Source organism: Euprymna scolopes, chromosome 15, assembly GCF_053919585.1.
Source record: "Euprymna scolopes isolate OS-2025 chromosome 15, ASM5391958v1, whole genome shotgun sequence".
Lineage (NCBI taxonomy): Eukaryota > Metazoa > Mollusca > Cephalopoda > Sepiida > Sepiolidae > Euprymna > Euprymna scolopes.
In genome coordinates this window covers 116,361,216-116,380,461 of record NC_136496.1, presented here as the reverse complement: position 1 = coordinate 116,380,461, position 19,246 = coordinate 116,361,216, and the positions used below count along the sequence as shown (strand labels likewise).

Below are 19,246 nucleotides of genomic sequence, written 5' to 3'. Positions count from 1 at the left end.
TATCATTTTTATTATTAATATTATTATTATTATCATTATTATTATCATTATTATTATCATTATTATTATTATTATTGTTATTATTATTATTATTATTATTATTATTTTATTATCATAGAGAAATTTAGGGTATAAAATCTATTAAGTAAATAAGTATGCAAGCTATTCTTAAAAACCCGGACATAATGCTCCCGTAAAACCTACATAGGGTATGTGCTATTTTATGCGCTATATACACTACTAAAATCAAGCAGGGACATCCGGCTTTGCCCGGTCGTAAATTCGCTTAAATATGATATTGTAATTTTTGTAGATTTCGTATATATTATTATAGACTCAGGGTTTTAAAAGTAAAAAAAAAAAAAATTGGTGCCATCAGCTAGAATCAAAACCGAAAGCAAAACTGTAACATTCAAAGCTGGTGACGTTACCACTGTACCAACATGGCACACGCATGAACTGATTAAAAATAAACTAAGGTGAATGTACAAAATGTATAACGATTTTTTCAATTTTTACCCCTTTTTACCCCTTTAAACTATTTTAACTGGCTAAAGACCCATAAAAAAAACGGTCCATACAAATCCAATCATTTGAGGCTCCTAGTGCTGCGACTTTTAGTTTTAGAAGGGATAGGGTTTGAAAATATGGACACAGACAAACAGACGTGAAGAAGTTTCTTTTATCAGACATTTTATAGATTTTATAGACATTTTATTCAATCCTCAATTTTTATATTCAAATTCAGAAATGTAGCTTGTGTTCCTATGTGTTCAAAATTTAAGTCTAACTTCTTTGGATATATCAAATTTTTACATTTTTCAAATTTTTAAGTTATCATTTATACAATAAATCTCCTACAACCTTGGTAATTAAGATTTTTGCACTGTTTTTCTGTTCAAATTTGTAGGTTTTTGTTGAATCGTTTTTATATGAATTCAGGTATCTCTATAATAGTATTGTCCCTCGATTCATCTCTCCGTTGCTCTGTAAAGCATAAATTTGAAATAGAATTTACGTTGGAGTTACAAGCTTAAGTTTGAAATATAATTTTCGTTTGTTTGTCACGCCCAGGTTTGAAATAGCATTTAAGTTGGTGTATCATGCTTAGATTTGAAATAGAATTTTCAGCATTAATCGCAAAGGTCAAGTGAACACATTTTAACAGTGTCCGTTCCTGTTTCGAACTGCATTGTTTCCCTTCTTTGTGGAATATTTTATTTTCGTTCTTTAAATTGAAAACTCATTACGCGACGTCTGTCTTCGAATGTTTTAGTGTTTCGTTTTTATTCTGTTGATAAAAACTTGGCTCACCGATTGTCATGGAAACTAGTATTCACGTCTGGTTTTCGTCGCATTAACACGTAGAATTGTGAGATTAGAAGAAAAAAAATGGATACATGGAATAAATCTGAACGGATTTTTAAAGATTACTGTATCATGCCAAATCTTTTGGAATCAAAGATTGAATGAGATTAAAATCAAAGGCATGAAGTTCAAAATCGACATTTATAGTTGAAAAGGAATGCTTTCTTTTTGTATGAGGCAATGCAGTTACTTTACAAATGATCCTCTCAAAAATGATAGTATACAAGGGGCGTTCCAAAAGTAAAGCCTCCTATTTTTTAAACTCAATACTTGAAGAGCTACGAAAACGAGAGTAGTACCATAAAAACGAGCGAACTTTTTCTGATCCAGAATTTATTTTTCTACATAGTCACCATCATTCTCATTTCACTTTTGCCTATAATTCAATGGCATATCTCTGCTACTGACGTACGTCCATGACAAGGTTTGATTTCTTAGAGTTTCACTGCGTCAATATCTGCAACAGAAAAATGAAACTTTCAGGTCATTAATAGGGAAGTTAAGTTAGCGTAACAATGCAATTTGCAATACCCTCTGAGTCGTTCGAATGGAATAAAAAATATAGGACGCATTACTTTTGGAATGCTCCTTGTAGTCGTTTAAGAATAATGAGATCTGGAACTCAGGTTCTTGATAGAGCCATACATGGCGAACAGATTCGGCATCCAGCGGTCCTAGGTATGCACACCGGCTGACAGGGTTCTGGTAAATCCAGGAGGAATCAGCATCAGGGTCCGTTGTTCTCTGTTCTCTGGTGTTTGCGTATGGCAAACAACTACGTGTTAAGTGCAGAACTGCCAATCAGTAGATTGGGTGGCAAAATTGCTTCTACGCAGTTCCTTTGTGAGTTTGGGCCAAACCTTCCCCGACTTCGTAAGCATCCATTGTGTCTTACTCCTTTCAGTGCAGTTTTGCAAGTTTAACAAATCGAATCTGGCATCAATTGAAATGAATGGCTCTCGTCTTGGGGAGGCTTCATGTTTTGACAAGCTTCTGGGTGTGACCTTTACTCCTGATCTGAAATGGAACACAATCCATTGCCAATGGTGCTGGAAAAATGGTGTGATCCAGTAGATATCTCACTCCTTTATCTATATAAAAGCTAGTACGGCCAACGATGGAATATTGTTGCCACATCTGGACAGGAGCTGCTAGAAGCAGCTTACCCTGCCTTGACAGAGTTCAAAATAGACTTCATAGCTTAGTGGGGGATACCCTTTTCACTTCTCTGCAACCTCTTCCACACAGAGGAGACGTTGCAAGCCTGTCTCTGCTTTATCGTTATTTTCATGGCAAGTGCTCATTTGAACTTCAATCTATGGTTCCCTCTCGCCAAACTTTCAAAAACCACTATCAATAATTTCCCATACGTCTTGTCTGTAGATTCCATGAACAAAACTTCTTTCTTAGAACTGCACGCCTCTTTTCCGATTGCTTGCTTTCCAGCTGGCCACAATCTGATTGTCTTCAAGTCCAACGTAAACAAATTCTTGATGAACCGTCTCCCTAAGTGATCCAATTTGCAAAATCCTCCACTACTTATGTTTACTACGCTATAATCACATTGACTCATGTATACCCATTAACCCTTATCTTCGAGTGGCCTCCGGGCCTTGATAAGTGGTGATTCCTGTGTAAAAAAAATGCAACCAACGAGGAGGATTTCATGCAGGCCGGACAACCATGAAGCTAAATTTTCGTGAATTCTATGCAATAGTCAGGTTCACCTAATAAACCAAACAAACAAACGAAAAAAACAAACAAACAAACAAACAAACAAACAAACAAACGAAAAGAACCTCCAAAAAACAAAACAAAAACAAACATAAAACAAAAAATCATCAACAATTATTTATTTATGGAAATCAGAATTTTTTGTTGGATTTCAGATATCAATCAAAGCGCTCGTGGAAAACGCGCCCAACTTAACGCATCACGGCGTCTTAACAATTGAAATTAATTTCTTTTGTTGGTTTAACGAAAGCATGAAATAAATCTGAGAGAATGCTGGAATAAAACTTTGGCAATGAATTTATCGTTTGGAAAAATGTATCTTTTCTAATCACAAATGTATATTAATATGCCATGCTACTAAGACATCACACCTTTCCTTTAACAATTGTAAGAAACCATTTCCAACTAACTCCTTTGCCCAGCATTCACAGATAACATGAATTGGAACATAGAAGACATTGCCAAGTCTGATACAAAGAAGGTGTCCCTCTCCTCTACTGAGTTAAAAACTTTCTCTCACCTGCAATCATAGCCTGGAGCACAGACCACTATCATCCCCCTCTTAGACTCGATCCAACAAAGAGCCTCTAATCTAATAAATTCTTTACTATCTACCAAGCTGTATGTAATGTGAACAAACATCTCGTTGCTCAACTCTCCACTTAGAATACCACCGTGAGCATGATTACAAATAAAAAGTAGCCTCTTACGTCTAAGTAGCAAAATGTATTATTTGGGATGAATTAAAGCAAAAAAAAAAAAAATTAATATTTTCAACAGAATAAATGTTCAATAAAAAATCTGTTTAAACTTATGTAAAAAACAACAAAACCATTACCAAAATACAAACAAAACCAACCCCCCCCCCAAAAAACTAAACAAAACACACTACCAAAACAAAAACACACAGAAAACAAACACAAAACGAAAACAAGAACAAAAACAATTTAAAAACTAAAAACAACAAAAACAACAACAATAACAACAAACAACAACAAAACAAATAAAAACAACAACAACAACAACAACAACAACAACAACAACAGCAACAACAACCAAAATACCAACAACACCAAACAACAACAAAAACTAACATAAACAACAACAAACTCACAACAAATAACAGCAAACAAGATCCACAAACAACAACAACAACAACAACAACAACAACAACAAAAACAAAAATCAATGACCAAAAACGACAGAAACAAAACAAAAACATCAACAACAACAAACAACAGCGACAAAGAGCAAAAAAAAAAAACAAAAAAAAAAATACAAGAACCCCCCCCCCAAGAACAAAACAAAAATAACAACAAAAAACATTCACTCTAAGCGGGAATATTTAATTATCAATTGACCGTCCCCTTCCTCTCCAAATCGCACGTATATTTCAGCCAGGGGAGATGACGTTATGTTTTTACAATTCTGACCGTGTCAACGGTTTATTAAAATACATCTGGTCGCTCTTTAACGTGCAGCGCCTGATATTCCGAAATGGTTAACTATCTCGAATTGACTATGGTCTACGTCGTTAACCTCTATGTCTACTCCTAGATTTCTATCAGAGCTCTGTTAGTCGGGTTTCGCCCCTGATACCAATTGGTGCAAATTATTATTATTATTATTATTATTATTATTATTATTATTATTATTATTATTATTATTATTTACTTACTAGGGGTTTTCACAAAGGTCATTACGAATAATTACTGATAACAATCGGTAGTGTTTCTTGGAGTCTCAGCGATCTCAAACCTCTCCAAATTCCTGTACTCTCCACCTCTTTCGATATCCATCGCAGATGGTTTTGCGTTACTGCGAAAACTGCATACCATTGATTTATTGCAGGCCACGACCATTGGATTTCTCTGTGATTTGGTCCCAGTACTCTGTGCACTCTTTCAGTAGAGATCGAGTTAGTGCTTTCCCTCCTCAATCTTTCCATCATCTTTGACCCTTTATAACAATTTTGTAGTATCAGCCGTGTCTGGTGTCATCACCCTTTTTAGGAGGGCAGTTTATAAGATTTTTGCAGATTCAGTTTCTTCGGTTTCTGTTTTTTTTCACGCTTTTTGTTTCATTTATTTTACATATATGTGGTTCATTAATGCTCATAATTTCTGTTTTTCTTAAAATTTAAACTGTTTTCATCATTACTGTCTAATATCTAATAATTGATTCCAAATTCTCCAAGTCATTCTCCCAGGTTTTCAAGACTTTTCCTATTGCTTCTACTGTTCTTTAGCTGGTCTATATAGCTGGTGCAACTCTAACATTGCTATATATATATATATATATATATATATATATATATATATATATATATATATATATATTAGCAGGGAGACCTGATGTTGTCCTGGATTGAATGAGGATCAACGAATATTTCACACTCCTATATAGGAGTGTGAAAATTTTATTGTCATCGAAATCCGTGAATACATTGCGCTCTAGAGAACCTACTGTTTCTTTTAAAAATTATGCTATATGAACTTCTTTCCAGTTAACGAAAAAAAAAAATTAAGAAATTTACGTGCGGAGTTTGAACCTATAGACCATGTCATGCAAAAAAAAAAAAAAAAAAAAATAGACAAAGAAACAAAAACACGCTATCAACTTACCCACGGAAGAATATTCACGGGCTCGTTGTTAAGCGACGACATGGAAAAAATAGCTTTACTGATTACAGATGAATTAAACTACCGGTATCGATTATCGATTATCGATTATCGGTGTTTATCGAGGGTATTCTGAGAGAAAACCTAACTAAGATCACTCCCAAACTTATACACTAACGTTCTGTAAATTTTAAAGAAAATCTGTTCAGCCGTTTCGGAGTCTATAAGGAACGAACTTACACACACAGAGACAAAGTTGCATTTATATATATATATATATATATATATATATATATATATATATATATATATATAAATGCAACTTTGTCTCTGTGTGTGTAAGTTCGTTCATTATAGATTGCCGACTGTCATCACGACGGTTCTAGGTTCGATCCTCGGCTTGGGAGAGGTGTTAGTCTAGCGGCACTGATGAGTTGTGAAACAACGAAACAGGTCTGTATGTCGATGACTAAAATATATTTTATAAAGCTCCCCTCTTCGGTAGAGCACTCTCGTAAATTATCTTACTCGCTACTTAATTTAGCTGAAATAATGCGAAGCTCGCGATTTGTTTACAAACAAAACGTTTGAGCCCTCTACGAGTGGCGGACGGATGTTTATTTAAATAGACATTCGGAAAGTTCAATTTCGGCCACCGATTCCGTAGTCAGGGGGTAGGACTGCCGACTGTCATCACGACGGTTCTAGGTTCGATCCTCGGCTTGGGAGAGGTGTTAGTCTAGCGGCACTGATGAGTTGTGAAACAACGAAACAGGTCTGTATGTCGATTACTAAAATATATTTTATATATATATATATATATATATATATATATATATATATATATATATATATATATATACTAGTAAAAGTACCCGTCGTTAGCTGGGTTCAAGAACAGCCTACAGAAAATGGACTGATTTATGAAAGTATGATAGGTTATGAAAAGGAAGGGTTGTAAAGAGATAGCTCCGAATTTGGGGGTATCAAAACCAAAGCAAAATATGATGAAAGTAAAAATAAAATAGACAAACACCATAATTTATTATACCATACCTGTTCACACTGAAACACTTGTCACAATATTCTGTGGATCTATATTAAAAAACCTTGTTAAACTTTGTGACATATTTCCATTCTATGGAGGTCAAGCGCGAACGAACACCTCATAATTTTATATATATATATATATATATATATATATATATATATATATATGTGTGTGTGTGTGTGTGTATGTGCATGTGTATGTATATATATATGAAAGGATGGCTATATACATATGTATATATGTATATATGAAAGGATGTCTATATACACATATATATGTATATATATATATGATATATATACGTATTTTAATATTTTGTGATCGTCTAGTTTCTTGAATGTGCTTATAACCTCTACTGATCATCTCTAATGTTTATGTTTGTGGATATTTTATAACAATGCATATACCAACTATTGACTATGATAACTGATACAGACAATCTTCACCAAAGGAACAGAGAACATTGTCAGTGGACGACACCAGTAAAAGATACATGCCTTTTCAAAGTTTCTTTCGTGCTTCCTGCAATTAAAGATGCCTTTGCCCCGAAAATAGAAACAAGAAGACGTGAATTATATTCAGATATAATCAATTATTTCAATGCTGAGTTCCTTCTCAGAGTTAGGCACGCTTCGTATATATTTTGCTATCTCGCTTCCTTTGACTTCCACAGGCGTCAAGTCCAAACCATGGCATACAAGACCCTCGTTAATTCGCTAACTCTTTAGGTATCGAACTGCTCTTTCGTCAGTGCCCTTTGTGGCTTTGGTTCTATGACGTCATCAATAAATCATCTTTATTGTTTATCTAAATTCCTGTTTATATTAGTTATGAAAACTAAAATTCCTTTTCACAAAGTTAACGTTCCTGGTACATATTTTAATAAATATTTTATCTTTAAATACCTAATCTGTCCCAATAAAATTATTTCTGTTATTCAAACATTCCTTTTTGTTATCGAAATATTTCTACTAATTAAACACTGACAAACGCCCACGATCTCTACCCGCCATTTTCCGGGATTAACAACACAACACTACGGTTATTACTATTGCCTTAACTTCATGTTCCATATTCCTTCAAGTTTTCTGGCAAATTCTACGTATTTGGTTTGTTCCGTGTCCTTAATCTTTACCCTGAAAACTATTTGAACAGTAGAATCTACAATTTGGCAGATTTTTCCTTATTTGTTTACTGTTATAACACTGTGTCCGTACTTAGATAAGTGTATCTCTTTGTATCTCCATGCCTGAGAAGATTTTGTAAATTTCGTTTTCCAATGCTGTCTCCACTATTTGACTGCGTGTTCAAAATTCATTCATTTGCGTAGTTCTCACTGTACTGCTTTCCCCAATCAGTTGTGCTTGTTGTTGTATTCTTTTGGGGCATTCATTTATTATGTGATTTACATTTACTCTTTTCTTGGGTTGAATTTTAGCTTTAATGTAGTCAGTAATATTCGCATTGTTCCGTGCAGCTGTCAGCAGCGATCCTGTTTTTTAGTTAAAGTGTCCTTTTCTTATCCATATCAAGGTATTTTGGTGAATATCTTCTCTTTGTATCGGCCATGTGGCATTTTCTTTTTCCAGTTTTGTTTTGATTTTGTTTCTGGCTTCCCTGCTTCCCGCGTTGTTCATTTTGCCGATGTCTTACTGCGATGATCAGATTTTCTGTGTTCGGACTTATGTATTTTCCTAATTCTATTTTTTGTGACATCCATACAGACTTCTATACTTATTAATTCTTCTTCTTCATTCTTTTTTTATTTTTTCATTCAGTGTCGCTCAGTATCATCTTTTTCATGCACAGTGCATTGTGCGTAGTCATTAGCTTCTTAGTATTCTGCTTAAAATGCCAAAGTTTTCCTTTCGTCCACCTTATAAATAGTTTAAAATGTCTTATTAGTAATACTACCTGGTGCTTTTTATTTTTATTTTTTTACTGCTACTAAATTTCTAGTATATAGTTTTGTTTCTAGAGTGTTTTGTTCTTCTCATATATTCTTTTCTAAGCTTTGTCATTTTTGTTGATATGATGGTGTCCGCTTAAATAACTTCCAAGTAACTATGAGTAAAATGTTCGTCAAGCGCTTTTATCTCCGCTTGGTTTACCAGTTCGATGCTCTCTGAGGTTTCCAGTTTCCATATTCTCATCTCTAGCAGTGCACAAGTTTTTATTCTAAACTTCTTCGACAATCAGTCCAACAGTTGCTTTGTTGCTATCAGCCAGAGGTATTGTTCTATTTAGTTATTTAAAGTTCACTTATTCAGGTTTAACATGTTCTCTGTGCAGGTGTCGTTTATTGTTGATCGTCGGAAGCTTTATCCACTGCGCCACGGGACTTTGTGAGTTCGACAAGATACACCTAAAGAAAGCCGGATATTATATCGACCGAAACGTTGTGAAAATAGCATTCGAGATGAGAACAGTAGTCCGAAGAATTCAATACGAATAATCAATAATTACTTAAAAAATTCAGAAACAAGAATTTGTTTACACCGGACTTGAAAACGAACAGCTGTAGTCTGCTGGTAAGCACTCCTCAGGTATTTTGTTCCATAAAATATGTAAATTAAAATGTAACGTTGCAGGAACAAACAAACAAATGAAATATATAAAAAAAAATCTGCTTCGAATTTTTTTCTTTTTCAACAATACCATTTATTACTGTTACTTTCCCATCTCGAAGCTACTTAAAAAGTTGTTTGCTTCTATATGTCCGTCTAACCTGGCTCGTGTTTCTCTTTCCCCGACCGCACGCCGGCCACAGCCGACCCATTCTCGCCTTCATTTTACACGTCTATCTCCGGATCCAACTTTTTCTCCCCCGCCAACTTCGTGGTGTCTTTTTTTTCTTCAGTCCCGAGCACTCTTACCAATTTGCATATGCGGCCAAACGTTTCTCCTGCGATTAATATAATCGTTTGCTACCCTTCTGCTGCTGATATTCTCATACGCGCTCTGTTACAAAAACTTATAGAAATTAAAAATGAGAAGAAAAAGATGTGTTGTAATTTAGTGCTGTCTTGTGAGAAGAAATCTTTTCGCATTCAGTTTCGAACGAGACACTGCTAATTTTGTGACGATCGAAGGGGAAGTGCAGTTCAGCTTTGCTTGGATTGTCTAAACTGCTAATTTTACTACCAACTATGCTAGTCATACCAAAGCTGCTACAGTTTCTGTTGCACAAGCTGCGTTCGTTCTCACTCGTTGACATCGATTTTTATCAGATTATTTCTGACGTCATTGATCTGCACATGAAGGTATTTCCTTCAAAGATGACAAAACGAGCAGAAAGGCGGCAAGCTAGAGAATATTACCTGTGTGTGTGTGTGTGTGTGTGTGTGTGTGTGTGTGTGTGTGCTGTAGGAAGAGAGATAGAAAAAGGGAAAGAAAGAAGGAGGTGGAGAGGAATAGACAGACACATATAAACAGAGAAAGAGAGAGAGAGAGAGAGAGAGAGAGAGAGAGAGGGAGAAAGGGGAAAAGAAAGACATGAAAAGAGATAGCGAGACAAAATGAGAAAGAGGAGCAGAAACATACATACAGAAAGAGTGAGAGAGAGAGAGAGAAAGAGAAAGAGAGAGAGAGAGAGAGGGGGGTAGAAATACTCGAGAAAAGGATGCGATAGAGAAGCAGAGACATACATACACAATGAGAGAGAGGATTACAAAGGGACAGAAACATACATATAGGAAGAGTGAGAGAGAAATGGAGAAAGAGAGAAGGGAAGGATTGAGAGTCGGCGAGAAAGATTGAGAGAGAGAGAGAGAGAGAGAGAGAGAGAGAGAGATAGAGATAGACAGATAGAGGAAGAGAGAGAGAGAAGGTGTTAAAGTGAGAGAGAATGAAAAAGCAAGAAAGAGAGAGAAGGGGACGATAATGTATACTGAGAAGATAAAAGTGAGAGAGAGACGAAGATGCACAGATATATATAGAGAGAAAGAGATAGATAGAGAGAGAGAGAAAGAGAGAGAGAGAGAGAGAGAGGGAGAGAGAGAGTAAGAGATAGAAAGAGAGATGGAGAGTGGGAATTTGGGGAGAGAGAGAGAGTGCAGCAGAAACGTACACACAGAGAAATATGGTTGCAAGAGAGTAAAGGAAGAAATAAGGTCTTACAAAGCGAAAATAATATTAATAGATTATAAATAAAATAGTGGATGTATGTATGTGTTTGTCTTTCTGAGTAAATATTTAACCAATAAACTCTTAAACTATTGGTCACATAACATTGAAATTAACAGGACATACACCAAGTATTAGGGACATAGAGACAAAGAGAGAACATTACAGTATTATTTTGGGTAAGTGAGATGAGGAATGGTATGACAGAAACTTTTGTTCTACTTGGCGTTGTCAGGGAGCAATATATTGGTAATATATGGGTATCTGTGTGTAGAGGGGATAACATCAACTTTTGTTCTACTTGGCGTTGTCCGAAAGCAATGAATGTAAATTGAAGTATTAAATTTTAATGTCTCTGAACTATTTTCATTATCAACATAATTTCTCTTTGTATTATTGTGAAAACGAATAAGGGTGGGGACGGAATTTTCCGGAATCAAGACTGTCATTGTGTTTTGTTCTACTCGGTGTTATTCAGGAGCACGGAAGCAAGACTACAATAACGCAATTTTACATTTAAATAAATGAATTAAAAGAGATAGTTATAATAAATTAACTATTCACATATCTCTATCTATCTATCTATATATATATATATATATATATATATATATATTATAAAAGTCACTTTGTGTGTGTGTGTGTGTGTGTGTGTGCGAGTATCTTCTTTATAAGTTCCAATACAGCTGAGCCTATCCTTTGCAAATTTCACGCAAAGATAATTTATATGTCTGGCAGGGTTCTTAGATATGTTTTGTACAGAAATTCATCTTTAAGTATCGAAAATCGAAAAAATAGCTTTTCTCTCTCATAAATAAAAAAAAAATAATTTTTACAGGGGAATATTTTACGTTACACCGACCAAGGGAGATAATAAAATTTAAGCAAATCATTTCTTCTTATAAAAGCAGATTTATCTGGAGATATAGATAAATAGCAGAGCATTTGACTACAACTCGAACGATCCCCTGTTCAAGCCCAGGTGTAGCTCACCATTTTATTCTAATTTTTTCTTATTAATGAGTTCAATTTACGATAAAAGAAGAGGCACCAATAAAAATTGCCGCAAATCATTTCTTCGTTTGCATATTTTAAAACTAAACGTTCACCAGAAGTGACTTTTCCAGAACATTCATCGTCAAGCTCAAATATCAGCTGACGTGATATTATAAACAAACATAGACGGAATTTGATGAATAACATTATCATTGTTATTTTTTTATTTTTTATTTTGCGAATTAGTCCACCGGGCAAATTATTCCTCGTAATATATAATAATCAATAGAGGATTGATTCTATAATCATACATACGCAATCTGCATAAAATAAAATATGTTTAAGCGTATACGACCGGGAAACGCCGGGCTGCCACCTAGTTTTCAATATATAAAAACAAGAGGGCTGGGCGGAAGAGACAAACAAGAGGGTTGAGTGGAGGAGAAAGCAGAGAGTGTGGAGAAGGCCGCAAGACGGAGGGGGGGGGGGTAAAAGAGAGAAAGCGATGATCGGAGAAAGGGCGAAAAAGATAAAAGTTTTAATAAAAAGACGCTTTACACGCTTTTATTAAATTTGTACTCACGTTCATCCCTAGCAAGGCAAATCGCCACTTGGATGGAAGAGGCCACTAATTGGGACTATGTCTAGGAAATATTAACAAGATGTTGATTTACGTTACATTTAAACTTCTGCATATCAGTATTGATAGGGTAGCAAGCAGCAGGAAGGGAATTACAAAGTCTAGCTGTTCGAGGGTAGAAACTATTAGAGTAGAATACCTTTTGGTATTTAGGGATCTCAACAGAGAAGGGCGTGATTTTTTTTTTTTTTACATAGGCATCACCACTTATCAAGGCCAAGACGCCACTCAAGGATAAGGGTTAGAGTGTGTACAGTAGATATTGGACAATATAGTAATCATTAGTAATGAAAATTTGGTAAATTTGATAACTTATATGGAACGGCTCATCAAGAACTTATTTACATTAGACTTGAAGACAACCATATTGTAGTCAGCCGGAAAGCAGGAAAACGGAAGACAATTCCACAGGCGTGCAGTTCTAAGAAAGAAGCTTTGTTCATGGAATCTACGTTTAGGTTTAGGCACAGATAAAGAGTGGGGGGAATTATTGATAGTGTTTACAGCGAGACGAGTGTTTCTTGTGAAAGTTTGGCGAGGGGGGACCATAGATTGAAGCTCAGTCGTTGTTTAGCAGGTTTTTCAGGGATTTGTATGTAAAGGGGGCATACGTGGAACGAGTTCATCAGATCACATCTCATTAAAATATGTGTAAAACAGGCACAGAGACGCAACATTGCGGCGATGGGACAGGGGTTGGAACTTAGTTGACAATGTGGGGTTGAAAACTCTCTTTTTTGGACCCTATCCAAGAGGGAAAGACTAATGGTAGATGCACTAGCACAGATGTGGCAACAACACTCCATGCATGGGCGAATAGTGGCCTTGTAGTGGTAAAGGATACTATATTCTATTTAGTTTATATTACCTTAAATAAAAGAAAGTGTCAAGCAAAAGAAAGAGAAAATAATTAAAAAAAAGTGTTGAAATGAAAGAAGGAAAAGAAGAAAAAGGGAAACGAAAGAAGGAAAATAGTAGAGAACATAAAAGATAGAAAAGAAAGATAAAAAAATGTCATAAAAAGAGAAAAGGAAATGAAAAATGAAGGACTAGAAAAAGAGAGGGACTAATAAAAGCAATTGCATAAGAAACAAAGAAAAGAAAGGAAGTAGAAGAAAAAGGGGGAGAAGAGGAAAGAAAGAAAATGTCATGAAGAGAGAAGAGAAAAGGAAGAAAGAAGGAATAGTGAAAATAATCAAAAGATATAGAAGTAAGAAAGAAAAATAAAGAAAAAGAAGAAAGAGAAGAAAAGAAGAAGAAAAAGAAGAAAGAATAAAAAATGCTGAGAGAAAAGAGAAAAGAAATAATAAAGGAATAAAGAGAAAAAAATAATAAAAAAAAAAATAAATGAAAAAAAAAAAACAGAAAGAAAAGAAAGAAAAAGAAACAAGGAAAAAAAGAACAAAAAAAGCAGAAAAAGAAGGAGAAAAAAAAGAATGAAAAATGCCATGAAGGGGGAAGAGAAGAGAAACATGGGAATAATAAAACGAGAAGATATTCAATGGAAAGAACAAGGCAAAAAAGGAGAGAAGAAAAAGAAGAAGAAGAAGAAGCAAAAGAAGAAGAGGAGGAAGAAGAAAACAGATCAAAGAAACAAAAAGGAAAGAAAAAGAAAAGAAAAGAAAAGAAAAAGAAAACAAGAAGCTAAACGAATAAAAACCAGCATTGCTTAAATTAATTTCACAATAATCGATTTTACAATTCTTTACAATTGAATTGTAAGTTCCACCTCTTTTTTTTTTCTTTTTTTTATCGCACGAACACCTTGCCGGCCGCTACATACTTCACGCCACTACCGTCGCCAACCAGTCTCCATTATGAAAGATGTATTTTTGCTTTTACATCTCGTTGTTGAAAATCAATAAAACACTAGTTCATCCCGTTAAAAAATAAATAGCTCCGTATTTAATAATAATAAAAGAACGTTTTATCTTTTTGTTTATAAAATTGAAAAAAAGAAAATAGGAAAAACATATAAATACCTCCGATTACCTTCAGGGTCACGAACGCGAAGCCGAGGTAGTTGATATACGAGTATTTACCCAGACATCATTGATTCGTTCATTCATTCACTTAAGTCATTACTCCACCTTCTTGCGGTGCAGTGCTTGCTTTTTAACTGCAAATTAAACCCGCCACCCAAAGATTATTTCCCTACGTCTGCTCTGGTGCTACCAGATGAGACTGTCTGAAGATATCGGCTTCCTGACATAAAATACACCAAACATTAATGTTATTGTTTTCGTTTCTTTTTGCAAAACTCAATCATGTTCTGCAAATCCGAAAATAAAACAACAATTTTCCTCTACATAACAACCAAACTAAACACCATGAATCTGGAGATATAAAGAACTTGAAACATGAAAATCTTTTGCAAAAATGACTTGATTCGGCATTAAATAATACAAAAAGGGTCGATATGCCGTAAAACAACACAACCAAATTAAACGAAAACAACATCTACATTCTCGTCAATCTCCCTTGTCTTGCATTCCTTGCAGCACAAAATAGTTTACTCTTGTGGACTCAGTGCTTATAATTGGCACAATGAATACCAGGAACTGAGTAGGAGAACTTTACTCTTTTTGAGGGAAGGAGGGCTGCCAGATATTGAGGATAATTTTCAGATTTTAGTAACATCCACTTTCAGAATATAATTTATTTTAGTTGTCAGCCATTTTAGTTTTAGAAAAGAAATGTTCGAAACAAAATGACAACATCGATCCAAAGAAGCTTCGAATTGTAAAAACTTGCAGACAAAGATGAGAAATAGACTTTCCGATAGGTAGTCAACCCGAAGAAATCTTGAGAAAAAGACTCCCGTCCTGCATGAAGACGAAAAATTACGTTCAGGAATTCTTAAGAAATTCAGTATGTTTTATGAAATGATTCCGGTTTCTGATTGGTTGATAGCAGAGCGTGGTTCCATCCGAAGGGTCAGTTCTAACCACCTATGTTTCTGAATAAAACCTTCCATTTTTTTTGTAGCCTCACCCTCATAAGGATAACAAAAATATTGCCACACTTTCCATAGCATTTTTCATAATCTTTAGCATAACAATAAAACGCCATTGGTGTTTATGAAGTTATCTATTTATCGCAGGGTTAACAATAAACCAATGAAATGTATCCCAAAAAGATAAATGATATCGCCTGGACAGTTATCTCCATACTGACGATTCCGTAAAGATTTAACATACGTATATGGATAATAATTCAAAATATTTATTATCAAATCATTATTACGGCGGAGGCGTTTAAATGAAATAAATAAATAAATAAATAAATAAATAAACAACAACAACAACAACAACAACAACAACAACGACAACGACAACGACGACGACGACGACAACAACAACAACAACAACAACAACAGCAACAATAATAATAATAATAATAATAATAATAATAATAATAATAATAATGATGATGATGATGATGATGCCGGGCAGGTGCAGCTATTATATTGCATAATGATATTATTACATAACTGTGTGCATCCTTCTGTATTCATCTCAATAATGCTAAATACAGAAATAGACGATGTTTTGTTATCGTCGCTTTTCCATGTGTAGATTGTAATCCTCTTGTGGTAGTTGATCTCCTGTTTAACTGCCTTGACAGAGTACAAAATAGACTTCGTGGCTTAGTGGGGGATGCCCTTTTCTCTATCCTGCAACCTCTCTCCCACAGAAGAGACGTTGCGAGCCTATCCTTGTTTTATCGTTATTTCCATGGCAGGTGCTCGTCTGAACTCCAATCTCTGGTCCCCCCTCGCCAATCTTTCACGAAAAACACCCGTCTAGCTGAATCCACTGTGAAAAATTTCCCCCACTCTATATCTGTGCCTAAATCAAAACGCGAATTCCATGAACAAAGCTTCTTTCTTAGAACTGCACGCCTGTGGAACTCTGTTCCATCTGCCTGCTTCCCTCCGGACTACAACTTGGATGTCTTCAAGTCCAATGTTAACAAATTTCTAATGAACCGCCCCCTTAAGTAAACACTTCATCAAATCTCCACACTAACGTAATGTACTTGCAATAACCCTTATCCCTGAGTGGCTTCCGGGCCTTGATAAGTGGTGACCACTGTGTAAAAAAAACAAAAAACAACTTAATACGAGCATATATGTTAAGCTGGAGATCCCCTGGAAAAGAAATGCAATAGCTTCTGTGTAGTAAGACCCCCCCCCTCCCAAATTCTACACCGTTCGTGCTCATCAACTCATCTACGTTCATTGCAGCCAATAAAGAGGATTACATCCACGATGGTTACCTAGATTAAATTTAATACATGGGTAATCTAAACTGAATCATGCAGACAAACATGAAGGGATATCCAATGCTTATTAATATCATTACGGACGATTGAGTTGGCGATGTCAAGTTCGGATTATGTTTCCTCTATCCGAGGGCAATTATGCGATAATATTTTTGGGAAAGGCATGACTCCATAATTTCACACTCCATGTATGGGTAACATAGTAAATAATCACTTATAATGTATTTATGGTATTATAGAACTTAAAATGGTTGATATGCCGTAAAAAAGACAGCAACCCCCCCCAAACCCCAACAAACAAACAACACAAACAAAAAATTCTCGAAAATTTATTGTATTTTTATTTTCATAAAAACGAACAAATAAATAAAACGAACATATTCAAGATAAAATTAAATAGTATAACCCTCCATTAAAAAAAAAGGTTTGATATGCCGTAAAGTAAAAAAAAAAAATATATATTGAACATTATCACATTTTATTTTCGTATACAAAATAAATAGACACATTCACGATAAAATTATTTATTTTAATTTTTATTTCTTTTCTTTACAAAAAAATTCATTATATGACAATTTTAAATATACTTTTAATCAACGAAAGTACATCCCAAGTGTTGTTATATTCAGTGTACTTACCTTGTCAATTGCTTGCTTGTGCCGCCAAGACCCCCCTCACAAGAAAATCGATGACGAGAAGATCTAAGCAAATTATTCCGGTTGCACAATCATCATTTAAATGTATTGCTTTTATTTGAGATCGAAATCCAGTTCAGACATTTACAGCTGTTGTATATCAGCGACAAATAGTGTAACATTTTATACTCAAACAACTCATTAAACAAACAACTCGTTAAACAAACAACCCGTTAAAAACCCATTAAAAATAGACGTTTAAAATCAACTCATCCAAAACAACCTGTTAAACGAACAACCCATCAAACGAACAACTTGATAAACGAACAACCCATTAAACAAACGATTAAACGTACAACTCGTTAAGCGAACAACTTGTTAAACAAACAACTGCGTTTTTTCGAATGAGCGATCAAGAGAAAACAAATCAAATTTTAAAAGTCTTTTACATACATGCGCGGTCGCTAGTCTTTCATTCTTTTCATCGTCGATTTTCCATGTGTTGGTTGTGTTTCTCTGTTTAATTCAATGCGAATTCTCACAGGAAAACTTGTTGGTGTTCAAAGGTTTTATCAAAATATTTTCTCTCTGAATAGGGAACCACGTAATTAACTTCTTAATTTTCTTACTTAACCTTAACATGAACGGATAGTCTCGTGGAAATATTCAATTAGATTTCTCAATTGTCGGCCACGTCTTGTCTGTTCGCTGTCCGACTAGAAATGCCTGAGAACTCTCTTCGACCTCCGCACACATGATGTCATTTCTCTGTCTAATATTTTTCGACAGCTGCGTTTCTAACATATTTTGTCTAAGGAACTAAATCCTCGCCTCAATCATGCTAGCTGCACTAAGTTTATTTCCGTTTGCCGCCAGATTGTCTTGACATGTACTTTGTGTAACCCTTGCCAAAATTTATGCTAGTTAGCATAATCTCTACTTACTAGCGTAGGGTCCCAATATATAACATATTCTGTTTTGGCCTTTTTTTATTTTAGAGTCACCACTTATCAACGCCTGAAGGCTACTCGAGGATAAGTGTTAATGAATTTAAGGTGGTATTGTAGTAATCGTTACTGATGTAAATCGGGTAGAATTTGATTATTTAGAGGTACGGCGCAACAAGAACTTGTTTACATTGGATTTGTATTCAACCGGGAAGCAGGTCATTGGAACAATGTTCTACAGACGAACAGTTCCGGGGGGGGGAAGCTTTATTTATGGAATCTGCGTTTAGGTTTAGGCACAATTAGTGAGTGGAGGAAATCGTATATAATGGTTGTAGCTAGTCAAGTGTTTTTGTGAAAGTTTGGCAAGTAGGAACCATAGATTGGAGTTCAGTCGAACACTTGCCATGGCCTAGCAAAATAGTATTTCGATAGCCCTTCATATTTGCTAACCTTGGTCAGGGAATAAGAAATCCCTCTAAACTGAGGCAATTAATATTTTGTTCAAATACAGAATGGCCATTTCGAGGAAGTCAGATTTTCCCTCATATTAAAACTCTAACGAGGCAAGTAGAAAGTTTTAGGCTCTATTTGTCATCTTGTAGTTTCTGTCACAGGGTAACAAACCGTTGTTAACACGGATGATGCATTTCTCTTGTTCTTTTGATGATACGTATGCAGATTTTCAAGGCATGTCCAGTCTCTAAATTTGCAAGATGGACATATCAGAATAGTCATCTGTTATAATATAAATCTCACCTGTCTGTTTAAATGTATGTATGTATGTATGTATGTATGTATGTATGTATGTCTGCCTAAAACTTTCGACAGAGGCGACGAAT

The 19,246-nt window shown here is 35.0% G+C and overlaps 1 protein-coding gene across 2 annotated transcripts in view; it reads right to left on the bottom strand.

Moving 5' to 3' along the window:
• The window catches only part of LOC145294079 (uncharacterized), a 63,648-nt gene that overhangs the window by 12,785 nt on the left and 31,617 nt on the right, over nucleotides 1-19,246 (bottom strand). The gene's annotated exons all lie outside the window — the stretch shown is intronic.